General features: G+C 36.5%; 1 protein-coding gene across 3 annotated transcripts in view; it reads left to right on the top strand.

The window, feature by feature from the left end:
* Nucleotides 1–14,549, top strand: part of LOC117409420 (follistatin-related protein 5-like) — a 256,417-nt gene that overhangs the window by 52,167 nt on the left and 189,701 nt on the right. The window lies entirely within an intron of this gene.

The raw sequence follows: 14,549 nt of genomic DNA, 5'->3' as shown, positions 1-14,549 counted from the left end.
ATAGCAAAAAAAGAACGTCAGAATAAGTTAATACCACTCCGTTTACCAAAATGAAAATAATTTATTATGGATGAGGTAAAAACACATTCACAATACACTTTGCATAAATGCAGAGAGCAAACGCAAAGGAAAACCGACAGTATGGTTAGTCGAATATCCAAATATAAAGCAATATAAAGCAATAAAAATAATCCATCATTAAACTCATACTAGAATAGAAGATAATAATAAGAAATATAGAGCAACAAAAACAGAGAGAGAAAGCGAGAGAGCAAACTGTTCCACCACTGCTGCATTAGTTTAATAAAAATTGATTTGGGTTTGTTTCAAGGACTCAGATTTGGGACTCGAAGTCAAGGAGTCGACATTCGGGACATGGACTTGGAAGTTTGAGCACTCAACCACAGATTTAACAGTTATGTTTGTATTAAATTACAGACTAAAGATATACTACTCTAAAAAAATATACAAATGTGTGTATATGTCAGATGAATTCAAAGACAAAGGCCTCTTTTGATCAGCACACCAAAATGTGATTTACAATACATTTTCTAAAAATGTTGCAAATTGTAATTCAGTGTATTTATATAATTCCCACTTGACTTGTTACCTCCCAGTAATATTGAATACAGAATAAGGTATGTGCTTATCAAGTTTGACAGGTAGGTCAGCTGCTTCAGGAGGCAAAAAAAACACAGATCCTGAAGTGAAAAAACTACAAAACATTCATTCAAGTCAGAGATTGATGTGAGACAGAATAGAAAATGTATGTGCCTGGCAGGACCGTCTACCAGTTGGCCAGAAGGTTTGAATAGTTATATTTAGTATTTACTATATAAAAAACCATAATCTCAATTCAAGAGCACTTTAAGGATATTGACTCTAAAAATTTTCCATTATTGATTTCTTTTTCTTTGGACAGTAAAAGCATTTTCCCATGTTCTTAGTATAAATCTGCATATTGATGAGCAGATAATCACATTTCTTCTTCAGGATATGCAGTTCATGACCAGCCATTTAACAAGCAGTGCTTACCTACAATGTTCCAGCCATTTTCCAGTAATGACAATCACTTACAGTAGGTGAGGCTTTTATACTGCATTTCACAACCAAAATGGATTTCTCATTGCAACTTGTGTTTTTGTTCACGTTTTTCATATGAATTTAAAATAGAATAGTCTGACACAACACTGCAACCGAACCAAACCCAACTTTGTGGTTTTGAGAAGTTGACATCTGAATGACATCTTTCTGCTGTTCATGGATAAGCATTATTCTTGGCTTCAGTAAAATGGACTCCACCCCTGACTGATATGTGTGAATGGTCTTTTAATATTCACTTGTAGAGGTGTGAGTGGCTAGTCAGTCATGTAGGCAAAAGTGGAGAAGAAAAGTATAAATAAATAACATAAAATGAGAATTAGAAATGTTGGTACAAGAGGGAAGAAAAAAAAAAAAAAAGATGAGAAAGTGGGGGAGGATCATAGATTGTGTGAGATTTACAGTGGGTAATATTTTCTGGTATAGTGGAGTTATTCTGATCATTCCAAAGGTGCTGTCTGTTATTAGTTGTGCTATTGATTGCTGCTCTATTGTCTTTCTTTCGTTGAGCATTTTGGTTGCATATACAACTGATATGTACATGTGCAGTTTGAAATGTTGTTGGTTGAAGAACAATGAGACTGGATGTGTCTCCCAATGGTCATATTTATGTTGTGCAAATCTGATGGCTACTGATTTTCTCCTTTCACTATATACAGCTAATTTTGCTTTATAAAGTCGAATGGATCCTGTTATGTTATATTGAATTATATACTGCTTTGTAGTTTGTCATATATCATTTTTGTAGTTTCTCTGATTACATTATGTTAAATAAAAGATCTAAATTATGTTCATATAGTTTTTTTTTGTTATTATTATTTTTTTTTCTTTTGGTCATTTTTACAATAAATAATGTAAACAAAGCGTGTAGGCTATCTGGCAGTCAAACTTACCTTTAAGTCTGTAGTCTGTGATTGTGCTTTTGATGGCTGTAGTAATATTGATATGTGGGAAGGTCGCACAATGTAGTCTGTGACAAGTGGCAATGTTTGTTTCCTGCTGTCATTTGTGTTTTCTGGTAGAGGCTCATTCCTTGAAATCTGTACCTATCATAGCCCGTTCAGAATCAACACCAACACCCCCCACCCCCACACACACCTTTTCATCTTATTTTATATTTTATTTCCCTTTAGTACAAACATTTCTAATTCTAACATTTTTATTTTATGTTATTTCTACCTTTATTCTCTTTTTCATTGTCCCCTACGCGACTAACTAGCCGCTCACACCAGCAATCAGGGGTGGTGTCCACATTCCAAAAAAGTACACAGTGAACCTCACACCATTCCCACATTGGAGGACATTGAAAAAGTCTAAATATTTGACATTGCATTTAGGTTTCTTTTAGCAAATGAACATGTTGGTTGTGCCCATTTTAAGTTTAATATGATACATTTGTTTAGTTATGGTATGTAGTCTTTTGTTATGGAAAATAACACAGAACTATCAAATTTAAATCCAATCCAATCAAGGATAGTATGTATTTTTTACCTGTATGTAACCCCATTGAAAGGATAATGTATTTAATATACATTTACACATTTTGAAACACTACATTGAGGCAAAGGGCACAAAAATGTGTAGCAAATCCAAAAAGTATTTTAACGTATGTTATTGGATTTATGTTTACAATGCAAAAGTATAATAAGTAGGCTATCTTGCTGCATTTGCTTTTCTCTGCTAAAAAAAAAAATTAAACAGTGTGTTGATGACACTAAAACTTGTATTCTATGTTACTGATCAAAATACAGTTCACCCTAATTTTAAATACATTGACTGTATTGAATTTAGTAGAGCTATGAATAAGATGATCTAATGTGTTACTGTAGCTTTTTATTTTAGCAGCAAAGATACTAGCTTTAATGCAAGTTATCGTTTATACCATACCTTTTTACCTAGCTTTTCACCTGCTCTTTGCAGTACTTTCTAGTTGACCAGTGTCTTGTGGGAGCCAAGAGGAATATTTTTACGACGTCAAATGAACGAGAGTAACCGGGGTACAGCGCTACCCCAGGGGTACCCCGTGCTGATCTTGGGATTTATCATTCTGAATTATGTTGCTGTGTGTTAATGTACTCTAAGTTTTAGAACTTTAACCTTGCAATGTGTTCACCAACAGTAGCAGAAAATATTATTTTAAAAATAACAATAGATCGATTTTATAAAAAAAACATACAAAGAATCAAAATATGTGTATAGAAGAATAAAGAAAAGCTTAGTACGCCAGCTACTGTAGCTTGTGTGGCTGCTGTTAGATTCAGTTTTTGGCAAAAGGCCACTTATGACACTGTCAGATAATTTGTAGTATAAAAGGCAGTTTTCACTGCAGGTAGGTGTAATGTCACAGGAGTACTCCATTGAAGAAAGGACATTTGGGAAGCCTGCCAACTCACAGAAAATGTATTTCAGTCATCTCATTTTGTTCATGTTGCTCCATATTTTATACAATTCCTTTCCTCGTGGGATGTCAGGAACAGGGACAACAGACTGATCCCAGTAGGCGCCTACAGTCATCTGCAAGACTCAAGTGGCATGAATTTCCAAGTACAAGGGTGGTATGACTGTGCATTGTCTCTGTTGAAACACATCTTGCAGTATGCCACTGAGGCCTGTGATAATGGCTATATCCAGATCAATTCTACAGAATAGTAACAGGTACAAATGACAAAAGCACTGTCTACAGAATGCACCCGGGAGCTTTAATGTTGATAACTTTAGATTGCTACAGATAAATGTTGATTTTATTTTGGGGTTGTGGCGGAGGTACTGTGTACAACCTTCAATAAAAGCTTTCTATACCATGGGACTAAAGAACACCAGTTATAAGGAATGCTCTTTAAAGGACTGTTATTTTTAAAAAGTGTTATTTTTGTAATTAAACAGTGCTTTGCAAAGGAAAGAAATACACTTCAAAACTCTCAAAACGATGTGAAAGAGTTTCATGAACTGAATTCTTCATTTAATTGATTACAATCTTTAAGAAACCAGTCCTGAACAATAGATTCTTTAAAAGTCCTTAAAATGTTATGAATAGGGCCATGGTGCTTATAAATTACACACATTAGTGTTATATTCTAATTATAATCGCTATATGGTATAAAATAATTACAGTACTGTCAGTGCTAGTGAATGGGAATGTGCCCTGTAACTGAAGGTTTACCGTGTTACCCCTGGTAACGTCAATTGCTATCAAGTAATGCCAAAATAATAGTGAGAATAATTCCACTATTGTTACCAAATAATTAGTTAGTATTTGCTATGTAATACTGTAACCAGTAGCGTTACCATTCTGTTTGATGCAAAACATAATGCTGGAAAAGTGATGTTCCCTACAGAGCCTCATTCAAACACTATGGGTTTAAGCTATTAGCTCACTTGCTGTGGCTTCTGAGAGCACACAACGTGAATTTTAAGCACTTGTGTGACTCTAAAATGCAGTGAATAATAAATGAAAGAACAGGGTATGAGGCTGCTTTTGTTGTACCCTCATGAGTGGCATCCATGTGATCAGAGTGGAAAACTGGGAATCAGTTTTTACGCCACAGCAGCTGACATCAGTTACAAAAGCATTTTGGAAGCTTTTCTTTGATTTTGTTAATTGATGCAAAGCACATGGTTTGACAATCGTTTTACAGGAAATACTTGATAGACAGCCTTGCTTTGATACCAGTACCAAGAGAATCAGAGTCTTCGCATATGCATTGGGCCCTTGTTAACTGAACTGAAACTGGCTAACCAACTGGTCACTTTCCAGACTTGATGGGGGTGGATTTTCACAAATCAGCGTTATTGTATCGAACTTGGGGTGCAGTAACGACAGTTTTAGTAGCAAGTGACTTTCAAACGCAATTTGTTAATAAAATACTTTGAAATTAAGTCGATGAGGTCGTTAATGAACAGACTTCTCTGTAAAAAGCTTCATTTTCACAGATCACCTACATCACTTCCTGTCTCAATGACTAGATAAGTGGAACTTGTTAATCAAAATGCATGCTAACGAAATCAAGAAAAACAATTTGCTGTTATCACCTGCTGGAAGTGTACAGGGACAAAAGACACTTCCCTTTTCCCAGGCTGTGTCAGTCCCTCTTGCACTGGCCAACATGCTTGTAGAGGGGCAGAAAAAATAGTATTTTTAATCGTTTTTTATTTATTTTTTGGATGGGCCTGGGGATAAGCCATCTGTGTAGGCTTGGTTGGAATTTATTTTTGTATGTATGTTGACATCTACTTTTGTATATTTTAGTATGTACAATTGTAGGCTATAAATAAATGCGTTTTAGGTGTCATTTGTGTTTGTGGTGGTTAGTTATTATACATGTATACTATGTATGTAACACTTCATTATATATTTATTAAGCTTTTTAAATTATGATAGAACTCCCTAACCTAATACACAATTTGTTTATAATTGTTCGGTGATTTCCTCTAATCATGTTGAATGCATTTTCTCTGGCACTCTTTACTCACCTCCACAATAAATAAACTCAACATGATTAGGAGCAGCCACAGAACCTTTACAATATTATAAGAACATTTTATATGCATACAAACGTGTGAAGATGGAAGTGTATATTATTGCACATACAGTAAGTGAGGGACATGTATACTTACAAATTTGTTTAGGCAAAATGCATGTTCATAACCTGTTGCCTGACAGCCGTGGCCCTGGTGGCTTCTCTGTGAGGAATATTTTGAGGTGACTCCAGTGGTTCAAGATGAGGCGCGTCTTCATCCTCAAGTCCGTCAAGCATTTCTTGGTCGCCCAGCAATCTTCGATGCATAGCTATGTTTTGCAGGATACAATATGCTACGAAGATCCTAGCCACAGTTTGGGGGTCGTATTGAAGCACACATCCTGATTTATCGAGGCTCTGAAACCTCATTTTTAGAAAACCAAAGGTCCACTTGATAACATTCCTAGTAGACCTGTGTGCCCTACTGTACGCCTGTTCTCCGTTCGTGTATGGATTAGACACAGGTGTTAAAAACCAATGACGCATTGCAAATCCACAATCACCTGTAAGGAAACTTTATTGTAATATCTAGTATGCCCTTTTCTATACCAAGATTTCATTATGTACTTTTAGGTTTTTATTTGTATAATTTAAATAAAATCTACAGTAGAGGTAATTTTAACAATACAACAAATGTTCTGTAAGGTTACAAGTGAATAAATCTCAATCTAAAATTACATTTGCTGCTACTGCTGATGCAACTGCTGCCACTCCCAGTGAAGCCATACTGTAGTTTGCTTATTCTATTTTTTTAACACCAAAGAACTTAAATACTGTTTCAAGGTGAGTTATATACTCTTTTGTTAATTAAAACCATCATTTTCCAAGTGCAAATTAACTCCTGATAAATTATGACAATTAACCCTGATTTCCTTTTAAATTCACACGCAAACAAAAGAAATAGTCACAAGAAGCCCTGGTTGTTAAGATAGTAACATTATTTCAAAAATGAACATCATTTCGGAAATCACATTGGTACAACTATTTAATAAGGAGAAAGGCATAATGACCGCTTGAAAATGCCAAAATCAATGCTGCATATTGATTTGTTCATTAACACTGGAGTTATCATTTATGAACTTTTGAAAATCCCCCCAAATAATGGTAACATGGTTACATGGTTTTAATGGTAACATGGATTTAAAACATATCAGCACAACCAAAAATATAACCAAAATTTACAAACTAAAATATCATGAAATGAATACCCCCAGTTTTGTTGAGAATGGAATGCCTTTTTTCATGCCATATTTATTTAAAATCAGTTTGCTTGGTGAGCCTCACATTGTAGATCTCTGGGAAGGCCTAATTCAGTGGTGAACAAGCTGTGAGCTAGTGTTGTTTACTTTTTTTTTCTCTCCTGGGAGTGTATGTTCTAATTATGGAAAATCTAAGGCAGGTCAAGACTTGCCTGTTTTAAGATATCTAAATAATTAATGTGATCCAATGGGTTGTTTACTTGTTGTGAAAAACCCAACCTTAAAATGTATTCTTATGGTTCTTTGAAACTAAAGTCTACTTTCTGACATAAGAACATAAGAAAGTTTACAAATGAGAGGAGGCCATTCGGCCCATCTTGCTCGTTTGGTTGTTAGTAGCTTATTGATCCGAGAATCTCATCAAGCAGCTTCTTGAAGGATCCCAGGGTGTCAGCTTCAACAACATTACTGGGGAGTTGGTTCCAGACCCTCAATTCTCTGTGTAAAAAAAGTGCCTCCTGTTTTCTGTTCTGAATGTCCCTTTATCTAATCTCCATTTGTGACTCCTGGTCCTTGTTTCTTTTTTCAGGTCGAAAAAGTCCCCTGGGTCGACATTGTCAATACCTTTTAGAATGTTGAATGCTTGAATGCATAGTCTTCTTTGTTCAAGACTGAATAGATTCAATTCTTTTAGCCTGTCTGTATACAACATGCCTTTTAAACCCAGGATAATTCTGGTCGCTCTTCTTTGCACTCTTTCTAGAGCAGCAATATCCTCTTTGTAACGAGGTGAACAGAACTGAACACAGTATTCTAGATGAGGTCTTACTAATGCATTGTAAAGTTTTAACATTACTTCCCTTGATTTAAATTCAACACTTTTCACAATATTCCGAGCATCTTGTTGGCCTTTTTTATAGCTTCTCCACATTGTCTAGATGAAGACATTTCTGAGTCAACATAAACTCCTAGGTCTTTTTCCTAGTTCCCTTCTTCAATTTCAGTATCTCCCATATGATATTTATAATGCACATTTGTATTGCCTGCATGCAGTACTTTACACTTTTCTAGATTAAATGTCATTTGCCATGTGTCTGCCCAGTTCTGAATGCTGCCTAGATCATTTTGCATGACCTTTGCTGCTGCAACAGTGTTTGCCACTCCTCCTATTTTTGTGTCGGCTGCAAATTTAACAAGTTTGCTTACTATACCAGAATCTAAATCATTAATGTAGATTAGGAAGAGCAGATGACCTAATACTGATCCCTGTGGTACTCCACTGGTTACCTTGCTCCATTTTGAGGTTTCTCCTCTAATCAGTACTTTCTGTTTTCTACACATTAACCACTCCCTAATCCATGTGCATGCATTTCCTTGAATCCCTAATGTGTTCAGTTTGAGAATTAATCTTTTATGCGGGACTTTGTCAAAAGCTTTCTGGAAATTTAAATAAGCCATGTCATATGCTTTGCAGTTATCCATTGTCGATGTTGCATCCTCAAAAAAATCAAGCAGGTTAGTTAGACACGATCTCCCTTTTCTAAAACCATGCTAACTATCTCCCAAGATACTTTTACCATATAGGTAATTTTCCATTATAGATCGTATTATCGATTCCGTAAGTTTACATATAATAGAAGTCAGGCTTATCGGTCTGTAGCTACCTGGTTCAGTTTTGTCTCCCTTTTTGTGGATCGGTATTACGTTTGCAATTCTCCAGTCTGTCGGTACAACCCCTGTGTCAAGAGACTGTTGCATGATCTTGGTTAGCCATTTGTAATAACTTCTTTCATTTCTTTGAGTACTATTGGGAGGATCTCATCTGGCCCAGAGGATTTGTTTATTTTAAGAGCTCCTAGTCCCTTTAACACATCTGCCTCTGTTATGCTAAAGTTATTTAAAACAGTTATGTAAAAAAGTAATCATTTAATATATTTGCTATTCTTTTCTCTTCATCTATGATGTTGCCATTTGTATCTCTTAGACATTTTACCTCCTCTTGAATGTTGTCTTGCTGTTATAATATTGGAAAAACTTTTTGGAATTGGTTTTAGCCCCCTTAGCAATGCTCATTTCTATCTCTCTTGGCCTTTCTAACTTCCTTTTTGACTTGTGTTTGCAGTTCCAAGTACTCTTTCTGTGTACTTTGTTCTTGGTCCCTTTTAAACGCTCTGTAAAGTGCCTTTTTTCTCTGAATATTTTTTTTAATTGATCTATTAAACCATTTTGGCCATTTTGTTTTAGATTTTTATTTGTCTAATTTTGGGATGTAATTGTTTTGCACCTCTAGTACTACATTTTAACCCTTTGCGGTCCTATGTCGGACCTGGTCCGACATTGCAATTTTCCCTTTCTGGTTCAATGTCGGACCCTCTCCGACATCATCAAAAAGACGTCAAAAACAGGTTTGTAGTCGTTTTTTTCTCTGGAAAAAGCAGAGAAAACAATTCAATGGCCGAGTAAGACCGATAGGAGGTGAGAGAAGCCGAAAAAAAGGGGCGGATCTGATCAATACACTTAGCCCCGGCATCACAGAGATAACACAGACATAAACAAACAAGATAGCTGCTTCTGCATCCAGCGCTTAGAGAATATCAGACATTTGCAGAGCTTTTTTGAGATATTATAGTAATAAAATAATGACTTGGATCGCATTATTGAGGAGTTTGGTGATAAAACGAGTGATCAGGAGATGATTTATCAGTATGCACTACTATGAAGAGGTATGTGAAAATTACAGTGAACAAGGGGAGGGGCGGGGCTGGAGATGCAGTACTGAGTGTCCTGTTGATATGCAGTGCCTTTTAAACCTGTTTTACTGTGAAAAAAATACTTTTAAACAGCGCGTCTAAAATAAACTGTGTGTGTGAAAATAAATTGGACCTGATGCGCCTGAGAGGCACTGAATAAATGGACCGCAAAGGGTTAATTGTTTTGTGCCTCTAGTACTACATTTTTAAAAAATAGCCATCCTTTTTCCTTGGATGTTTTCTACTTCCGTTAGTCTCTCTTTCATACCTTCACAGTTTGCCTTTCTAAAATTGTAAACCTTAGCTTTAGTCATTACTTTTGGGGTTTTAAAAAGCACTTCAAATGAGACCATGTTGTGGTCTGAGTTTGCCAATGGTTCTCTGACCTCTGTTTTAGTTATTCTGTCTTTGTTATTTGAAAAGATTAAATCATGGCATGCCTCCCCTCTAGTCAGTGCCTTGACAAATTGCGTTAGGAAGCAGGCATTTGTCATTTCCACCATTTCAATTTTGTCTGTCATGCTCCCCACCGGGTTTTCCCATTTTATATGGGGGAAGTTGAAATTATTATTATTATTATTATTATTTCTTAGCAGACGCCCTTATCCAGGGCGACTTACAATTGTTACAAGTTATCACATTATTTTTACATTTATACAGTTGGGTTTTTACTGGAGCAATTTAGGTAAAGTACCTTGCTCAAGGGTACAGCAGCAGAGTCCTCACCAGGGACTGAACCCACAACATTCCGGTCAAGAGTCCAGCGCCCTAACCAGTACTCCACACTGCCCATTAATATGGCTTCTCCTTTGCTTCACGCATTTCTAATGTCATTTTATAACAGATTATTTTGCTCGGTGCCTGAATTTGGCGATCTATAGCATGCCCCTATTATTATGCCCTTTGAATTTTTGTCCATTATTCTGACCCATATTGTTTCTGCATTGTTTTTTTCATCCAGATTTAACACCTGGGCTTCAAGACTATTTCTTATGTATAGCGCTACCCCTCCGCCTCTTTTGTCCTGCCTGTCTTTGCAATACAGTGTAAACCCACTAATATTATACTTGTCTCCATCACTCTCGGATAACCAAGTTTCTGTAACACCTATCGCATCGTAGTTACTTGTTAGTGCAGTAGCTTCAAGTTCTAACATTTTGTTTGTGAGACTTCTAGCATTTAGACAAATACATTTAATGGCTGTCTTCCCTAAGTTGTTGACTTTGTTTTGATGTGGTTTCCCTTCTGTATTTTGTTGATTTCTCCCCGTTCCTTTCTAGTTGAAATGCTTCTGAACCTCCTCGAGGATCTCCAAGTAGATTTTTTCCCTTTTTATTTAAGTGCAGTCCATCCCGCCTCTATAGATAGTCATTATTGTAGAATGTGGTCCAATGTTCAAGGAAGGTGAAGCATTTAGATGATTTATTTCCAGCTGTCAGTATGCTCCTTTGCAAGATGCCGACAGTATCCCAGAAAATACCAGAGTTTTGGTCTTGTGTTTTAATTTCCTTCCTAGAATTCTGAATTTGTTTTGCAGGGATTTTCGTCTGTCTCTTCCAATGTTGTTTGTAACGATGTGGACGACTACTACCTGGTCGTCTCCAGTTTGTTCTAGGAGCCTGTACATGTTGTTCTCAGTGATGTGCATGACAGAGGCTCCTGGAAGGCAGCACACTGTTGTAGCAAGGGGGTCCAGACTGCGAACTGAACTTGCTGTGTTTCTCAGTATGGAATCCCCAACAATCATGACCTCCCTTCTTTTTGCTGTCTGGCCATCACTGTTAAGAGGGTCCTGGATGTTGTTCCTTTTGTTCTCTTGATATTGGTTTTGATCATCTAAATTTTGAAGTGGCTCAAATTTGTTGGATGTTTTGATTTCTGGTGGTTGTGTTTGACGAAGTTTTGTTTTTTTCCCTGCCTCTGCCTACATGAACCCAGCTGTTTTGACCCTCTTCTATCTCCCTGGTGGCTTTCAGTCTGCTAGGGGTGCAGACTTCCAAGAATTGTGGGTGTACCAGCTCCTCAAGCTCCTGTTGCTGTCTCATTTCCTGCCGTTCCATTTCTAGCATACTTTCTAGTTTAAGCAAGTCCTGGATCATGCAGCACTTTACACACACTTGGTTTAGCTGTTCTTGATTTTTTCAGATTTCCCACATCATGCAGGTGTCACAGACTACTGGCTTGAAGGCCATGTTATTATTATAATTTTTTTTTAAGTTTAGGTTCTGCAGCTGTCGCTGGAAGAGCCTCGCTTTGTTGTGTTCTGTTGTGCTGGTAACTGCGCCCCGCCACCTTGTCTCAGAATGGTGCTCAATTTGAATCAACTGCTCTGAGTTTCAGTTTGTGATCAGAAAAAGACACACAGCTGTTAGAATTTACGCTGCATGAATTATTGTGTGTGTGTATGTGTGTAAAATCAGTTGGAATGATAGAAAAGTAGTTCCTTTGTGATTTAAAAGTACCAGTAGCAGTGTACAAAAGTGCTTACACTACTATTCAAGCACTGAAGAAACCTTCCATTGACAAATGTCTTTTATTACAACTTAATTATGCAGAAACTATTTTTGAAACCTTATGGGGCACCATACTTTGGCACAGAGTAGTAAACACCAGATCTACCTTTCCATCATAGATATGGAGTTATTGAGTCAGTCCAATTATCCGATTGTCATGAAATGAAACATAACATTATTTAGTTACTGAGAGAATACACTTCTAGGGATCTATGGAGATGTTTGTCCATTCATCCATCCATCTCTATGTCACATTTTTGCATATCTCTGGAAATTATGAGTTTAAAGCAGTGGTGGGGGATGTATGTTACGTAGTTGTTTATCTAAGCACCTCTCAGAGAAAGTATAAAAGAGCAATAGACAGACAGTACAATTTTGCAAATGTTACTTTATATAAAAGGAGAACAAACTGAGTTACTATAAACAACATACAACCTTTTCAAATTAGGAAATCACATTGCACAAATACAATACACATATAGGTTTTGTCACAAACAAGAAATATATCTATGACTAATTCAGTTCTTAGATCTAACAGAATAGAGTTGAATTCAGTCCATTCGTGGTAGGTAGTGACGGCCTCTCAGAGGCAAGCTGTTATTCGGCAAGAATTGTATTGCATTGCCAACTTGTCTGAAGGATATATCAATGATTGTGATCAAACCTTAGAAATAAGAAAAAATAAATCACAATGAAATTGCCACTCAATTTAACGTAGTAAACGATCCTCTGAAATGTTAAACTGGTTTGTATAAACCTAAAGGTACAACTTCTTAATTAATTTTAAAGCAGACAATTCCAGGAGAATGAAGCACAATTCAAACGCTTGCTGCTATGACAAGAAAGGACATTTACTCAATATTAGATAAGTCACTTTAAAGGGAGTTGGAAATCTCATTGTGTTTTGTAATAACAGTACTTTAATTTTGTACAGATGTTGTATAATTTGAGTGATTAGGGCGAATAAATAATAATTATGTGTACATGGAGCATTGAAGTCCTGGAAGAAATGTGTATGTCTGCACCAAATCCCAAAGACATTTGTGAGTCAGATTCCCAAAGCTACTTACTCCAAATCATGCGTTGTGCATTTTTTTCTCCAAGAAAAGTAAGAATTTTAGACTACTCGCAAACTCGCAAATTAAATATCTGAGTTGTTTAGTTCTAGTTTGGTAACTTTATTGGGTGAGTTTGTTTTTATTATCTTACTATTTCAAAGCATTCTTAATCATTAAATGTGACCTTGAATGGTACGGTAATGCTAAGCCACAAAACAGCCTGACCTTATCAGGACAAATAGAAATTCAATAAGATGATGCATGACTGACCACCTGTTTGTCAATGCTGAGAAGGTTTTAATAAATAGAAACTTAAACTGCTGGGTGGTGCTAGGACAAAATGACACACTGTGGCAAAGTGCCCCGCCCCTGTGTGCATTTGTGTGTTCTGTGTATGTATGGATGCGTGTGTATGTTAATGTTGGTGTATAGATTGGTACACGGGATATAAACGGGTCTGTGTTTCACGTGTGTTTAAAAAGTGTAGATTTGTATTTAGGCACGAGGAGAGCACAAATCACTTCACGTGCTGGTTAAATGTAATATGTGAGCACGGGGTTGCACAGAATTAATTCACGTGCTGGGATTCAAGTGAATAATTAATTAGTAATTGAATCCCAGCACAATAGTATATATAGACGCACATTTCTTGCAGTCGGGGTTAGGTGTTCGGGAGTGGAGAACGGGTGTGGAGAAGGAGAGTTAAAATAAGCGAAAAGATCGTAAATATAATAGTTGTTTGTACTCACCGTGTTTGTTTGTCTCCGTGCACCGTTTGTTAAGTGTTTAGTCCGTTTTGTTTATATGTTTCTTTTGGCTACCAGTGCCGTGTCCTGTTTTTGTCTGTTCAAACCTTTTATTTGTTATTAAACGCTGAGTGCAGCCATTGCACTCGGCTCATCATCACAACCACCGTCTCTGTGTATTCCTTTTCTGGTCTGACGCCACCCACTCTGGCCGTCTTTGTGACACACACTTAAGAGTATAAAGTACAAATTTGTATTCCTTAGCTTTTATTTGATTGTCAAAATACTCAGCGGCTTATGGCACCTTAATCTTTGATGCACTGCACATTAGCTACACTTGAGTAAGATGTTAGGGACACAGCCAGCAGGAATCCCAGCACAAATCCTAAACAATTTCCAAAGTATGCATGATTTCCAGTGGATTCAGACTGACACCACTGACTAGCCGGCCAATTAAGCATACTATATATAAGTTGTCAACAATAACGTTTTCAAGAGTAAGGTTATATTGGTAAACTGATTTGGGCATTTAACTGGTGTAGGTATATAGTGCAGTCTCTGTACAGTATCATTAATATGTCATATTATTATTATTATTATTATTATTATTATTATAAACATATGTATACACTATAGTGGCACAACATTTCTGTTCTTTATTTTGG

This window comes from Acipenser ruthenus, chromosome 2, assembly GCF_902713425.1.
Source record: "Acipenser ruthenus chromosome 2, fAciRut3.2 maternal haplotype, whole genome shotgun sequence".
NCBI classification, from domain to species: Eukaryota; Metazoa; Chordata; class Actinopteri; order Acipenseriformes; family Acipenseridae; genus Acipenser; species Acipenser ruthenus.
The sequence above is the reverse complement of the archived record's forward strand: the minus strand, read 5'-3'. Positions and strand labels throughout refer to the sequence as shown.